Below are 16237 nucleotides of genomic sequence, written 5' to 3'. Positions count from 1 at the left end.
GCGAATTGTGATTCCCACTCAACTACGACAAGGAGTAGTTGCCCTTGCCCATGAAGGACATCGGGGCATTGTGTCAACCAAACGTGCATTAAGAGAGCGAGTGTGGTTTCCATATCTCGACCAAATGGTGGAAACCACTTTGAAGGACTGTCACCTTTGTCAACTCACAAGCAAAAGTGATCCTCCAGCACCACTACACATGACCCCTCTACCACCGGGGGTGTGGCAAGAAATTGCTATTGATTTTTATGGACCCCTGTCATCGGGCAAATATGTGCTAGCCATCATTGATGAGCATTCTCGATATCCTATTGCGTACTTTGTATCATCTACAAATGCCGCAAGTACTCTCAAAGTACTTGATGAAGTTTTTGCGGCCTGGGGTGTTCCCTCAAAAGTGAAGACAGACAACGGACCCCCATTTAATGGACAAGACTTTGCAGCATTTGCTAAACATCTGGACTTCCATCATCGCAAGATCACACCCCTCTGGCCACAGGCCAATAGAACCATTGAAAGATTCATGGCCACGCTTAAAAAGACTTTTCAACATGCGACCGCGGAGGGAAAGGACTTACAAGTGGCACTCAATGAAGTCCTTCGTGCTTACCGGACAACTACTCATGCGACCACGGGGCAATGCCCGGCGACACTCATGCTGGGACGTCCCATGAGGAACCGTATTCCAACGTGGGAAGGGGCTTTGCGACCATCCCTGTCATCCACTCGAGACCTTCAAGAAATGAGGGAAACCGACATGCGCCGGAAAGACAAAATGAAGTCATATGTAGATCAACGGAGAAGAGCCAGGTCACTCTCGCTACAGGAAGGAGACCATGTGCTCGTCCGGCAAGAGCAGCAGAGAAAAACCGACTGCCCATTCAAGGATGAACCGTTAGTGATTACGAAAAGGAAAGGAACTATGTTGACTGCAGAATCAGAGCAGCGGCGAATCACGAGAAATATCTCGCACTTCAAGAAATTGCCACAAGACACCACTGGAACCCTACCGAGTGAAATGGACTGGACACTCCTGGTTCTGAAGAACCACGGTCAGTTGGTTGCGAAAACACTGGTTCAATCGATGAGACACGGAACAATACGAGTCCGAGAGCCAAGTCGCCACGACCCCATCGTGTCACACGGCCACCCAAAAGGCTTATCGAAGAAATGGACTAATAAGTAAGTGCGTTTATTTGTTTTGTTACAAAAGGGGGAGATGTTGTAATGTTAGCAGTCTAGTGGTTGTGGGTGGAGCCAGGGGGTGGACAGGAAGAGGAGGGGACGGATGAGGGAAGGACAGTTAGAGTAGGGACATAATGAAAGCAGGTTGTTGAGAATAAAGCCCCAACAGTATATTGAAGTGTGTCTGTGGTTATTAGTAGCAGGATGCTACAACAGCTGCAGCACTGCCTAGAGGATTTAGAATGGGGAGTTACTGACGGGACCAGAGAAGCACCGTCTCGAGGACTAAGAATGAGGATTTACCAACGGGAGCAGAGAAGCATGTAGCAGCACTGCTTAGAGGAACAGAGACACAGCTGCAGAACTTCCTAGAGGACTTAAAATGTGGGAACTTCTGACGGGACCAGAGTAGCAGCACTGTCTGGAAAATTTAGTCGGAGGAATTATCAACGGGACCAGAATAGCAGTTAGCAGCATTGTCTCCAGGACTTGGAAAGAGGAATTTTCCACTGCGACCAGAGAAGCAGCTAGCAGCACTACCTAGAGGATTTAGAATGAGGAATTACAGACAGGACCAGAGATGCAGCTACACCTAATGAAGTAAAGAAAAGCTCACCCTGAGACCAGAAACCCAGCTATCAAGACCTGGACCACTGGTAGAAAGTGGGAAAACACTGAAACAAACTATCAGCGGCACAGAGAAGCAGGCCCAGACCAGTGTTTATATTTCACTTTTTAATGAGGAGCAATCTATTATCTGTGCGGAGATTAGCACCTTCGCTGCGGCGGCTATTCCGCCGCAGCGCCAAGGGGGCGGGGGGGCCATGCGGTGCTCACACGCTGGTGACGGAACCGCTCCGTCATCAGCCGCGGTGGCGCTGTGCTCATGGCGGAGCGGTTCCGTCAGGACCCCGCCCGCTCAATAGAACACGCCGCGCAGGCGCGAAATCAGCGCCGCGCAGGTGCGAAATTAGCGCCGCGCAGGTGCGAAATTAGCGCCGCGCAGGCGCGTCGGGCGGGCCATGACGGAACCGCTCCGTCATCAGCACAGCGCCACCGCGGCTGAGGACGGAGCGGTTCCGTCATCAGTGTCGAAGAGGTTAGAAACCTATCTTACCTCATAGCAAACACCCTCTGTTTACATGCAGCTGGACCAGGGCTGGGGCTTCCTCCGCTGCAGCTGGAGGAGTGAGGGCTGAGATGCTGAGACTGGGGAGGAAGGGACTGGAGAGCGGACAAAACAGGTGTGGGGGCTGGGCAACAGGCAGGAGCAAGAAGAGGGGGCAGGGAGATAAGAGGCAGGTATGCTGAGTGCACTGACAGGAGGTAGATGTAACAGCCTGGGGGAGAGAGTCTGCAGGAAACACGGGTCTTTGGCCCCAGAGTCAGGAGAGACCTGAAAAGAGAAGGAGTGCGAGAGCAAGGGGCCATGAAGGGAGAGAGGCTGCAGGAAACATGGGGCTGTGGCACCAGAGGCAGGGATGACTCGAAGAGAGAAGGAGTGTTGAGGGCAAGGGGCCATGAAGGGAGAGAGGCTGCAGGAAACATGGGGCTGTGGCACCAGAGGCAGGGAGGACTCGAAATGAGAAGGGGAGAGGACAGCAAGGGGCCATGAGGTGGAGTGTAGGCTGCAAGATGGAGGGCAAGTTGATGTGGAGGTTGGGTGGGTGAGAGAAAGAAAGACACACAGAAGCAGAGCCTGCAAATGAGACACCAAACATTGAAGAAGTGATGAGAGGTGGAATAGAGGGTGTGGGTCACTAGGTTCGAGACTAGAGACGAGAGAAGCCAGGTAAGGAGTTAGAGATTGAGGCAGGGACCAAACACATTTCAGAGGGGAACAGCCTTTACAACGCGGGCATTACAACGCTGCTTTTACAATGTAAGTCGTTTCAACGACTTGCGCTGGAGGGAGCTGTTGGCAAAGGAATAGTTTCATTTTCTATTACAACACCTTCCCTACTGTCAATGTGGGCTGGAGTTGGAATAGAAAATTAAACTATTCCACTATCCAGCCCTTACAGCGCAAGTCGTTGTAACGACTTCCGTTATAAAAACAGCGTTGTAATGGCACGCGTGGTAATAGCCCGCGTTGTAGTGACATACATCCGTTTCAGACTACAGAGAGAGTGAGTGAGACACAAGAGAGGCAAAGTAGTGTGTGGGGGGGATCAGAGGGATGGGACACTGACTAGAAATAGACTGAGGTTGGAGGGGTGAAGAGGGACCGACTGCACTGTGGGGAGAGTTGAGGCAGAGGAGAGAAGCAGCCAGAGATCATAGAGGTAAAGAAGAGAGAAACACCAAGAGGACAGGGACTGATGGTCGGGGAGACAGGAGAGAGACTGGCGAGATAGCAGACGACGGATGACTTACTAAAGAAAAACAGCGGGTGGCAGAGGGAGGAGATGAGATATGCATGGATGAGTGAGTAAATGAGAGTGTAGAAAAGAAGTGTGTAATTGAACAAGGCAGAGACTGCAGTAAAATGCTAGCGGCGGAAGAGTGGGGAAAACTGCAAAGGGGAGTGTGACGGTTCGGTCCGCGTAAGGATGGACACTAAGGACCGGGAAATGGACAACAGTGAGTAGGCACACCCCGTCCGTCCATGACAGGGACCATGTCCTCGTGACAGGGAGATAAGAGGGTGAGAGACTAGAGCAGTGGGGAGAGAGAGAGGGATCAGATAAAGAACAAGCAGAGACTGCACACAAGTGGGTGAGAGAGTTAAAAAGACATGAGAGACTGCTCCAAGGGGAGATGTGAGAGGCAGGCAATGTACAGAGAGTGAGTCATATTATGAGATGACAGGTGTGTGAGGCCGGGGCCAGGGGGGGTTGATCTGAGGTTAGAGATGTGAGGGCAGTTGATGGAATGAAAAGGAGGGACAACTGGTTAGAGAAAGGCGGGAGAACAAAAGGAGGGCTAAGTTCGCTCCTCCATCAATTTACCCTCATGTGGAGGGTCACTCTCTCCTTACACTCAACTTCACTCCAAAGAGGTCTTCATCCCTATAGTCTATTATGGACTCCACCATGGAGGGTGGAATCAAGGGGTGCTGGAGGACAGCCACCCCTTGATTCCACCCTCCTTTCAGAAACTCCAAGCTTGAGGAGGATGGAGTCCAGGAGGCTGGTGCAAGCAGAGGAAGAGGGGTTTGAAGTGAGGGCACTGTGGAGAAAGAGGAGGATCAGATTTTGGGAGGGGAGTGTAGCAGTCTGAAAGCTGCAATAGCCCAATGCGAGATGTCATAGAGTAGGAAATGAGATCTCTGAGAGAGATTCAGGACTGGAGTGAGTGTGCCAAAGTAAGACTGCGGACTAAAACAAAACATTATGAAGGAAAAGTGGAGAGGAAGAGACAAAGTTCAGAGCAAAGAAAAGAAAATGTTCTGAAGCTATAGTGAGAGAGACACATCAGGCTGGGATAAAGGAGAGAAGTAGAAGAGGAAAATGGACTGGAGGGCAAGAATGAGGCATAAGTGAATAACAACATAAACCAGAGACTGCAAAGGTCCACAGATAGGACGTGAGTAATCACCCTCGTGTTAAATGAAACTACACGGCATCTGATGTTTATAAAAGACGCAAGCACATGTACAACGTAAAAAGAAACTAAAAACAGACTCCTGGTGTTATTAAATAAAACAGTGCAATAGAAAAAATATTGCAAGGGTCAAGAGATCTTGAATAGTGAAGTGATAAAGGAGTTGGAAAGGAAAAGAATATGAACAATGATGCAGTCAAGCATAGAGGTCAAAGGGCAGGAATGACAAAATAACGGCGGCAAATGGATTGAAGAGATAGGCAAGAAGGAAACAGTTGACTGCGAGGGAAAATGGGGGAAGTTGGAGCTTTAAGAACAACTTGAATACGAAGTGCTTATTTTATTTATTTATTTAGAAAGTTTTATATAGTGTTAAATATGCTTTATTTGAGTTAACAAAAACAACAATTTTCATGTTTTTGCAAAGCGCCAGCGTTAGTTATTGCACGCTAAACAACAAAAGAAAATTACCATGAAACAATGTTACCTAAAATGGAAGGGAAAGAAGCTCCAAAACGAATGCAACCCAAGATGTTACTCTAGTTTTCCTGCTCGAATGAAAACCGTTGCCAGCATTGTCATTTTGTTGTTTGGAAGAATTGACTGGCACAGTTGCAGTCCATCGCAGAATACAACATTTTAAATCTTTCAAAAACAGCAAGGAAGGGAGGAGCTACGCGCGCATCCGAGATGGCCGCGTGAGCACAGGGCTCCCGAGGACCCTCGCTGCCTCCCGCATTTATCCTGGATAATATCCTGATTTGATGGAAGGTCATTGAAGACACAACCTGGCTGATGTACTAGCATGTTTTTGGGTCGGAAACGGACGCAGGGTCCCCGAGTTCTGCCGTCTTGAAATTTGTGGCCTTCTCCATGGAACAGCCTGGACCTTGAGTTGTAGCAGTGCCCAGGTCGTAATTTAACAACAACGGCTTGAGGGGATCAGACCACAGCCTCACTTCACTTTCGGTTTCGTTTCTCCAGCGCACTGTCTCTTATCTGCGGTGTGTCTGTTGATCGGACGAGCTCTGATGCCAGCTCATTGAGCTTCGAGCTAGCGACTGTTTGGCTGTGGACTCAAATTGGCCCAACTTCGCCTCCTGTATTCTTGTGTTTGACTTTTAAGGAGCCATTTGGACCAGATCCCAAGCCTCCCTCCGGGGCACCCGGCTCACCATGACGGGCAAGCCTGAGGGTGAAAAACGGAAAGTCAAGACCACTATCCGTGGAGGTTCAACTCAGTCGAATGTCATGGATCGCTACACACTTTCTAAAGGATCCCCTGGTGGTGCACCTAAGGCCCGGGAGGAAGCTGTTGTCAATCCTGCCGTATTGGCGGAATTAACGCTACAGGACGTGATGGGCGCCATTGCTGGTATTCAGTCTTCTATTGGCCAACAGTATGAAGCCCTGGCTCTGAAGTTGGACACTGTGGCTATTGATGTCAACCTCATTCGAACTGATTTGGCCAAGATGAACGAGAAGGTGAAGTCATTGGACCTAAAGACGTCCAGCCTTACCACGGATGTGTCTGACTTGCAAACAGAAGTGCGCAACCTTAGAACTGCTAATGGCTTTTTTGCTCGTCGCTTGGAGGATTTTGAAGGCCGTGCACGGCGCAACAACGTGCGTATTATTGGGGTCCCAGAAGATTCTAGTTCTTTCGCCACTGATCTTCGAGTGGAGGACCTCATTCTTAATCATCTTGCACCCAAGGGCCTGAGCAAATTCTTTGCCATCGAACGTGCACACAGAGTGCCAGGGGGACAGGCGACGCCCGGTTTTCCCTCCCGTCCGATTATTGCACGGATCTTCAACTTCAGAGATCGCGACGCCATTCTGCAGGCGGCACGGACAGGCGCCCCTAAGCAGTTCGAGAACGCTGCTGTGAACTTTTATCCGGACTTTTCTCAATCGGTCCAAAAACAACGAATGGGATTTCAAGGGGTGAAACGGCGACTAAGAGACATGGAACTAAAATACGCTATGTTATTCCCGCCCCGACTGCGTGTTGAATATGACAATCGAACATTCTTCTTTGTCAGGCCTGAGGAAGCGAGTGATTGGTTGGACACTTTGCCGGTTCGCCGTGCTGGCCAGGAACATGCTGGTGGTGCTGAGGGGGGACTGATGGACCAAGAATGATTATGGTGCCTGTGTCCGGAACGCTATTCAACGTGTCCAGCTGAGGCTCACTGACTTCCTTGATCATTCCATTCGTATCTTGGGAGGTGCCGGGGATGGCGGGACCCCTTTCCTCCTCTGGGGTTTTGTTTGTGTAGATTAGTTCTTTGTTTGTAATTGTTAGGGGTGTAGGTAGGGGGTAGGTGCATCGGCTAGGACTGTTGCCGCCGAAGGTGAGAATCACTCCTCTTGTTGCTCCCCGTCTACCATCCTTCAAACAGGTGAGCTTTGTCAGGCATAGCGCTCGGATCCACGAGAGTGTGGGTCTCTGGGTAACCATCTACTACTGTGTCGCGGTTAAGTCTGCGGTCCTGTTTGGCCTGTGGGTGTGTGCGCCTTACGTGGCTGCCCCGTTGTTCCGCGCTGTGTGATCCTGATGGTATTATCTGGGGCACGGTGCGGTTACGGCGGGCGCCGGGTTCGGCGAGCACATCCCTGTTTGCCGCGTCAGCAGTACTGCCCTGGCTGAGTGAGGGAACAGGGGTTACGCCGGGTGACCCCACAACTCGAAATACGAGGCAAACGGCAAACCTTATTCTGTCTACCCTCATTGTTGGGGAGCCTTCACAGCCCCCACGTCCCTACGCTACCGATTGGCCCATAGAATTTCAATAATTAATCACCAAAATGAAGTTATTATGATTCCCTTTAACTAGGTACCATACCTTCTCAGCCGGTCCCACGGGAGCAGACTGTGAGGTACCTCAGGGAATCTTCTGGGGTAAGGTTACTCATCCAGCCCTCCTCCCTACATGCAGCACTTTATTGCTTTTGTTTTTGTTTTCATTTTCCACCGTTGCATGGTGTGGCATGAACTAGTTGGTTACATAAATTATTTACCAACTGAGTACAATGTATATGCTCGGTTTTTAATCGATCACCACGGTTTGTGTGTGTGTGTGTGCTTACACTTTTTGATGAGGTAAAACTTCACTGACGCTATCTTGTGAAATGTTTTCATTCTCATCTCTACAGGTAACAATACTGCAGCAGGACCAATCGGCCTGCGCTCCGGTATTTACCCTTCACTAAACAATTTTTTCACTGTGTGGTACTATCTACCAAGGTCCTGAAGAATTGCCATCAGGCATGAAACATGTCGACCATAATTGAGGGTAGTAGTTAATTTTGCTCTAATAGTTTCAGGGCATTTTTTCCTCCCCTCATACACCACCTCCCCTTTTTAACCAAGGGAGTCTACCACGAGAATAAAATTAGGTTGTGGACTGACTCACCTTTTTTAGTTTCTCTTTCACGTCACGACCACACTCCCCACGCCCTCTCACACGCATGCACCATATGGCGGGAACAAAAGATCTCCGATAAAGAGCCCCGGTTTCGGGAGCCCGTCAGACATTGCAGCGCCAGTCTGACGAGGAGCAGAACCCATATGATGAAGCAAGACACCTAGCTTGCTGGGTGTGTGAGGGTTTTAGTTCCAACTAGGGGATTCCCCCACTCACTAGCACACACTCCTCTCCGTCACTCTTCCCGGGGAACTTTGTACACTCTCTTTGTGTCTCTGTAATTGTTAGGGCGACAGGCACACTGCAAATTGGGGTGGCTTTCGAGTCGGTGCAGGGGTGCAGGGTGGGGGGGAGTTGTGTTGGGAACTTTGGGGGGAGGGAGGGCCATGTTTTGGGATTGTTTGTTTTTTCTTTTTCAAGGCAAGGTACTTTCATTATTTTTGACATTGGTGTGAGCTCGTTTTGCGATGGGAGTTCATTGTGGATCTGGATGGGGGGTAGAGGGTTGAGGGTATTATGCTGGAATGTGAATGGGTTGGGTGATCGGAAAAAGAGAGGGGTGGTTATGCAGCTGTTGCGGCGCCTTTCGCCTGATGTCGTTTTGCTACAAGAGACACACTTGATAGGAAATACTTGTCATGCTCTTAATCGACGGGGTTATTGTCTTGCTGCCCATTCTAGATTTACATCTAGTTCTAGAGGAGTGGGTATTTTGCTTAGGGTTTCCCTCCCCCTCGAGGTTGACGATGTGATCCTTGATACCAGGGGTCGATATGTTGCACTTGTTGGGCGGTGGGAGGGGAACCAATTTCGTTGGTGTCTTGCTATGTCCCTCCGGGCTTACAATCCACGACATTTACGGACCTGGGGCGGATGGTTCTGGGTCTCCCGGCGGGTGTTGTGATATTGGGTGGTGATTTTAACTCCGTCATTTCTGGCAGAATAGACCACTATCCGCCCCGAGATCTTCCTGCTGCGCAATCCTGGTTGGGTGACTTCCTGGAAACATTGGGACTTATAGATTGTTGGAGACTAATGCATCCAGAGCAAACGCAGTTTACTTTCCATTCGGGAGCTCATGGTAGTCTTTCTAGATTGGATTATATCCTGATACCGGCTGCCCTGTCCCCTTCGATTGGAGAGATTAGACACTTGGCCCGGGGTATGTCAGACCATTCCCCTATTTGGTTTCATTTTAATCTTAGCATCGGCGCCGAAGGGAGGGTGGCCCCGATTAACCCCTGGTATCTTCTTAACCCTAAGACTCGCACTGAATTGATTAAGTCATTTGATCTGTATTTTACTGAGAATGCTGGTTCTGTATCCTCGCCTGTTTCGTTATGGGAAGCTTTTAAGACTGTGATCAGGGGACAGGCATTGTCTTTGGTGGGGTGTGCTAAGAAATGTAAGAATGAGGCTATTGTTCAGCTCGAGACTGAAATCACAGACCTGGAGACTGCATTGGAACGAGGGGTGTCTCAAGAAGCATTACATGTCCTCCGCCTTAAACAATTAGAATATAAAACTTTGGTTACTGATGCGGCAAAGATGATGAGTAGGGAACAGCAGGGACGGCTATATGATGTGGGTGATAAAGCTGGAAAATTGATTGCTTGGCTGGACAGAAGGGAGAGAGCGAGTCGAGTGGTTCCGGTGATTGAGACATGTGGTGGTGTGCGTGTAACGGACGCTGTTGAAATTGTTGAATGCTTTGCTGATTATTTTCGAGAGGTCTATACCTCGGTGTCCGACAGGCCCAAGGAGGATTCGCAGTTGTTGCTTCGGGATATAGCACTTCCATGTTTGTCGGAATCGGATCGGGACTGTTTGGATGCCACGCCCTCGGTGGATGAGGTGGCTCTCGCGCTACGCTCCATTCATTCCGGCAAGGCTCTGGGTCCCAATGGCCTTCCTGTTGAACTGTATAAATTACGCCCTGATACTCTAGCTCCCTATCTCCGTGATATGTTTTTGGCTGCGCGAGACAGTGGCTCCCTCCCCAGAGATCAGCGTCTTGCTTCCATTGTGGTGATCCATAAGGAGGGTAAACCACGGGATCGCTGCTCGTCTTATAGACCCATTTCGCTCTTTTCAATTCAATTCAATTCAATATCAACTTTATTCGGTAGTTTTGTAAAACACCATAAAAGTTCAGGAAGAATAAAAAACACAGTTACAATTTTGTCAGAAAAAAATTAAAAAGTTGTTGAATGTACATTTTGTTTAAAAAAATACATAAAAGTGACTAGTGCATCTCAGTTTCATTAGCGCAGATTTTTACCACATGTGCGAAGACGTTCAGTTTTTCTGTTATCTCAGTCCCTTCGTTAATATGTAAGAGCGATGTCGTTCGAGGTTAAAAATTTGTGCGATGGCGTATACAAAATTTAAGGTAAGATACAATCGCTTTGGCATAATTTTCATTTTCAAGGTACTGTAGTGCCAGATACGCTGGGCGGCATTGACGAAAACCCCAGAACTTCAAAATGGGGAGTATCCAGCGCTTCCGGGGCTCAGTAAAGAATTTGCAAAATAGCATTGTGTGTATCGTTGATTGTGGGGACACCAAATCACAAGGGCACATAGAGGCGGTGGATGTCCTAACATTTTGCTCAGGAAATGCAACTAATAAATGGAACAAATCGAGTCTAAAGCGGGTAAGCAGCATTCTTTCAAACTGTGTTATTTTAAAATTCAGATAGGGTTCAGCAGAGAACACAGTTTGAACTAGCAAGGAGTGTTGGACTGATGGCTTATGGACCTCGGATAATATGCGTAGCTGACGTAGATGAATTAAACACTCCCTTTTTAAGTTCTTTTTTGGGATTTCCTCTATCAGCGATGGGTGGGCAAAGTACTTTCTATATCCAAGATCTGTTAATAACGCTTTGACGTATGACAGCCATTTGATTTTCTTGGCGTGGTCTAGCGTTAAAATGTCTTGAATAATCGTCCTAGTCAAATGGCATTGCTCGGTAGCCCATATTCTGCGCCACAACATTATTGGTTGTAGTCTTATGATGTCTGTGATGTAATCAATGCCCAGCTCAGTGTGGCAGGCATAGGTGGAACAGGTTTTGGGCACCGCCAGCAAATATCTCAAGAAAGAGTTCTCTATTGTTTGTATTGAGTCCACATTTAAAAAACCCCAGATCCCCGCCCCATATGTTACAGTGCTTACACATTTTGCATTATATATTTGCACTAGTTCTTTAATTGGTCTCTGCCCCAATCTCTGCGAGAAAGTTTTTAGCGATGATGTCTCTCGGAGGAAAACCAGTTTTCTTGCGTTAATGGCTGGGGTCCATTTGAATTTATCGTCAATGACGATCCCTAAATAGGGATAGGTTTTAGTCCTGTCCAGGCATTCGCCCAGCACCATTATCTTCCTATATCTTGCATTTCTTTTCTCCCCTGCGTGCATAGTATACGTTTTTTTTGCGTTTAGTTTCAGGTTTAGACTTGCCATAAAATCACAGTATCTGTTCAGGGCCCTTTGTAGTTCATTTGGTGTTCTTGCTAAAATAACAGCATCGTCGGCATATAAGAGTGCTGGTATCTGCCGACGAGCTGTTAACGGGAGGTCCTTGCTGCCTTGTAGCATGGCAGCCTCTAAGCCATTCGTATAGAGGGTGAATAGAAAGGGGGCCAGTACGCACCCCTGCCTGACCCCCTTTTCCACCCTAAAAGAGTTAGTGAGCTCACCCTTTGTCCCGAATCTTACCCTGCCTGTGGTACCTGTATATAGTTCACGGAGGAAATCCACAATTGGCGTGGGAACACCCATTTTCAAGATTGTAGTCCACAGCGTTGAGTGTGCCACGCAGTCAAACGCTGCGGAAAGATCAACATAGGCCATGTGAAATGGGGACCCTTTGACATCCAGATATTTGCTCGCCAGTAGGGACAGGTTTAGGGCCTGATCAACTGTTCCTAGTCCCTCCCGGAAGCCATATTGTAGGTCTGAAATAATTTTGTGATCGGTGGCCCATTCCTGGAGGCGGTCAAGGAGTATTCGTCCTGCCATTTTGCCTAGTGAGTCCAGGAGGGAGATCGGCCTGTAGCATGTTGGGCTATTTCTATCTCCTTTCTTAAAAATAGGTACCAACGTTGATGTTTTCCAAGACTCCAAAATGCCTACTTCGATGGTAGCATTCAGGACGTTGGTTAATAACGGGGTCCAGAGATCTGGGAGGTGTTTAAAAACGTCAACCGGAACGCCGTCCGGTCCTGGTGCTTTCCCTGATTTTGAGGAATTTAGAGCTTTTTGGACCTCTTCATGGGAAAAGTGAAGATTTAACAGATAGGCAATGTGTGACAGAAGTTCAAGCTGGTCTGTCTCTTCAGTCGGATCTTTCGCAAAGACTTTAGTAAAATGGCTCACCCATTCATGTTGACTTATGGCTACATCAATTGATGGAGAGTTGGCTTTCTCTGTTAGGAATGGGGAACGAACTATCTGCCAGAACAAGGCACTGTTATTTAGTTCCGAGCTTTGGGTCAGTTTTGACCATAATTCAGCTTTTACTTCCTTTTTCCTGTTATTTATGGTAGCTGTATACTCTTTTCTGAGTCTGATGATTTCGACTCTGTCCCTGTGATCACTATTCAGAGCTTCCTTTAGGCGTGTAGATGCTTTGGTGCATGCTGAATCAAACCATCCTTTCTTTGGTTGGGGCCTTTGTTTGTGCTTTTTGGTTAGTTCTTTTTGTATGGTTGTTGTAATTGAGAGGAAGCTTACTATAGTTTCAGTGGGGTGGATGGTGGGGTCCAAGCAATTTATAATATCCGTTTGGTTATTTGTGACTATTTTTTTTGTTATTATTTCTTTGTCAATATTGCCCCACTTTAATGTAAAGCCATTCAAAGAGCCTAGTTCTAGATCACTTTGATTTAGAGTGGTCAAAATATCATATGGTTTATTCTTTGTTATTTCAGCAAGGACCATAGTAATGGGAAAGTGGTCGCTTAGAGGATTGTTAATGACCTTGAATCTTCTACGGTAAATCCTATGGGTGATGAGATCAATATGAAGTCAATTAGGCTTGTTAGACCTCTTCCGTTAAATGTGGGCTGAAATTGAACAGGTGGATTCTTTATTTCATTAGCGAAAGTTAGTTCTAGTTCAGCCATGGTTTCATTCATTATTTCCCCCCCATTAGAATGTGTAAAATGCGTGAGGTTTGTGTCGAGCTCGTCACTAATACCGCATTTATTGTTATCACTATTGCTACATAGATGTAGATTGAAATCTCCGCCCCAGATTGTTGTGCATGTCTTTTTAATGTGATTAGTTCGTTGCTCTTGTATTATTGCGGATATCTCTGGGAGTACCGTACTCATATCGGAGTTGGAGAGATTGTTATAAAAGTTTGTAATAAAGTATAATCTTTGTTTAGTGACCTTTACCGCTATGATCTGGAAATTTGTATCTAAACTTATGGGGATTATCTCCTCCACAGGAAGGGTATTTTTGATGTAAGTAACTAAGCCTCCGCTATTTCTGCCAGAGGTTGATTTCGTCGCAGGTGACCAAAAAGTTTTAAAGCCTAGTATGTGTATAGGCCTTATGGCCCACGTCTCCTGAAGACAGATACAACCGCTCAAATTGATCTGGCTTAGGAAATCGGGGTCAGTCTTCTTAGCGGAAAGACCTGCGATGTTCCAGAAAGTAAAATGAATCTGCAAAATTTCTGAGATAGAGTCAACAGGATTGCCTTTATTAGCCCTCCGTTCAATGATTTCCTGATTGGTTTGGGTCGCTGTTATAGTTGTGATGACTTCGTGATTGATTTTTGGACACTCGGGTTTAGTAGGAGAAAGAGGGAGATGCATTGGAGTTGTTACAAGGATAGAATATGAGTTGGGTGATGAGGTAGGGTCCGTTTTGGGTAATTGTGAGAGTTCCCTGGTGGTATAGGTATTGGGAAGTCAATCGTTAAAATCTAGGCCAGAAAAGGCATTAAATCTGTTATATGTTGGAATGTTAAAAGGAGTAGCTAGCGGGGGAACTGGTTGTCTCCATCGATTGTCTCCATTCTCTTGACGGGGGGTTTCGGCGAGATAAGGATGGGTGGGTGGCGGTATGGACGTTTGGCTCTGATGCCACTGTACCGAGCCTATTGGGTATAGGAACTTAGTGTTCTGGTAGGGGATGGAAGGATAAGAGATAGTAGGATAAGGTCTTTCTGAAAAAGGATTCGTAGGGGCAGGCGGGATGTTGGAGGTTGTATTTAATAAATGTCTATAGAAATAGCCTAACGGGAGAAGGGTTGTGTTAAATTCCCATGTAGAGGGTGGTGGTGCCTTAGCTAATGTCTTTTCGGCCCACTGGGGGTTTTTAAAAGTGATAGCTACACAATCCCCCTCAAATTTTTTACGTAAGGGGCCTATCCAACCTACTCTTTGCGTATGGGAAATTTCCCCTGCACATTCTATTGGGAAGTTAGAATTCAGGCTTAACCAATGAAGTACCTTGTTTTTCAAAGATGTTGTTGTTTCACTCTGTTCTTGTTTAAGTGTTGGAACGTTTACCAATACAAGGACGTAGGCTCCGCATTCGGGTGGAAGGGTGATGCGTGCCGGTATCTGTCTAAACTTATATGGTTGTTCGTATGGTATCTTTGGTTGCTGAGATTTTGCGTTAGGCTGATTGAGTTGTGTTGGTTTTTGTATTGATTTCTGTGATCCTTTCTGAGATGGTTTGCGGGTGCTCACCAATTGTAGGTTAGTTGATTGGGTGTTTATGTTAGTAGTAGGTGATATAGTATTAAGCGTGGAAGGTTTGCTTGCAGCGATTGTGCTGTTGCTGTGGGGATTTTGTTTCAGGAGAGTTATTGGCGTCGGTATGGATTCGCTCTTAAATGCGGAGCCTAAGATCCTCGCCAAACTGCTTGCTAATCGTCTGGTTACGGTTATTAGCGACCTGATTCATCCGGATCAATCGGGTTTTATCCCGCACCGTAACACGGCATTACATTTGCAACGTTTGCATGGTGTTCTCGCGAGGGCCCCGACGCTGCGTGAACCGGCCATCTTGGCGTCCTTGGATGCCACGATGGCCTTTGATACAATCGAGTGGTCTTATCTCTGGGCGGTGCTCGCCAAATTTGGATTCGGCGCTGGTTTTATTGGTTGGGTCAAACTCCTGTATGAAACGCCACTGGCACAGGTGGTGGTTAATGGCCGTGTCTCCGTGCCTTTTACTCTCGGGAGGGGCACGCGGCAGGGTTGTCGGTTGTCCCCGCTCCTCTTTGCTTTGGCATTGGAGCCACTCGCCGCTTGGCTACGGTGGGAACCTTCGATGAAGGGTATACGCTGGACACCGGAATTTGAAGATCGTATTTCTTTATACGCGGATGATATTTTATTGTACCTTACATCTCCCCAAAAATAGCTCAACGTATTGTTTGACGTACTTAACTCCTTCGGGAAGAACTCGGGCCTTATCATTAATTGGTCGAAATCCTACATTTATGTACTTGCGGGTGATGTCCCTCGTTTGCCGCGGGGCTGTCCCATCGAGTTGTCGCAGTCTGGCTTTAAGTACTTGGGTGTGTTTATCTCGTTGGATCCGGCGGTTCGCTATGAACGCAATTTACTCCCCCACACTCCAAAGGTTGCGCTCCGATGTAGCGCATTGGCGTAAATTACCATTATCTCCCCTAGGGCGTGCGGCCCTTTTTAAAATGATGTCCTTACCGCGGTTCCTATACGCGCTTCAGAATAGTTTTGATGTCATCCCGTCGAAATATTTTCGGGAAGTAGAATCGTTGCAGAGGCAATTAATATGGGACGGACGTTCACGCATCGCTCTTCCAAAATTGACACTTCCCTGGTATGATGGCGGTATAGCGCTCCCGGATATTCGTAGGTATTATTGGGCTCCCACCTTGCTGCCATCAACCACGGGATGTATGGCCCGGCGTTGAATCCAGCATTTGAAATGGATAAGTGGCTGCTCCCGGGTGGTGATTACTACAGGACGCTTTATTGGGGACCCTCGGGTTCACAACTCTCGGGACCTACCGCTATAGCCGTGCGGGTATGGCATAGCGCAACGGCGGCTATGGGCT

Source organism: Lissotriton helveticus, chromosome 6 (assembly GCF_964261635.1).
Source record: "Lissotriton helveticus chromosome 6, aLisHel1.1, whole genome shotgun sequence".
Classification (NCBI taxonomy): Eukaryota; Metazoa; Chordata; class Amphibia; order Caudata; family Salamandridae; genus Lissotriton; species Lissotriton helveticus.
Note: the sequence above shows the minus strand (reverse complement) of the source record.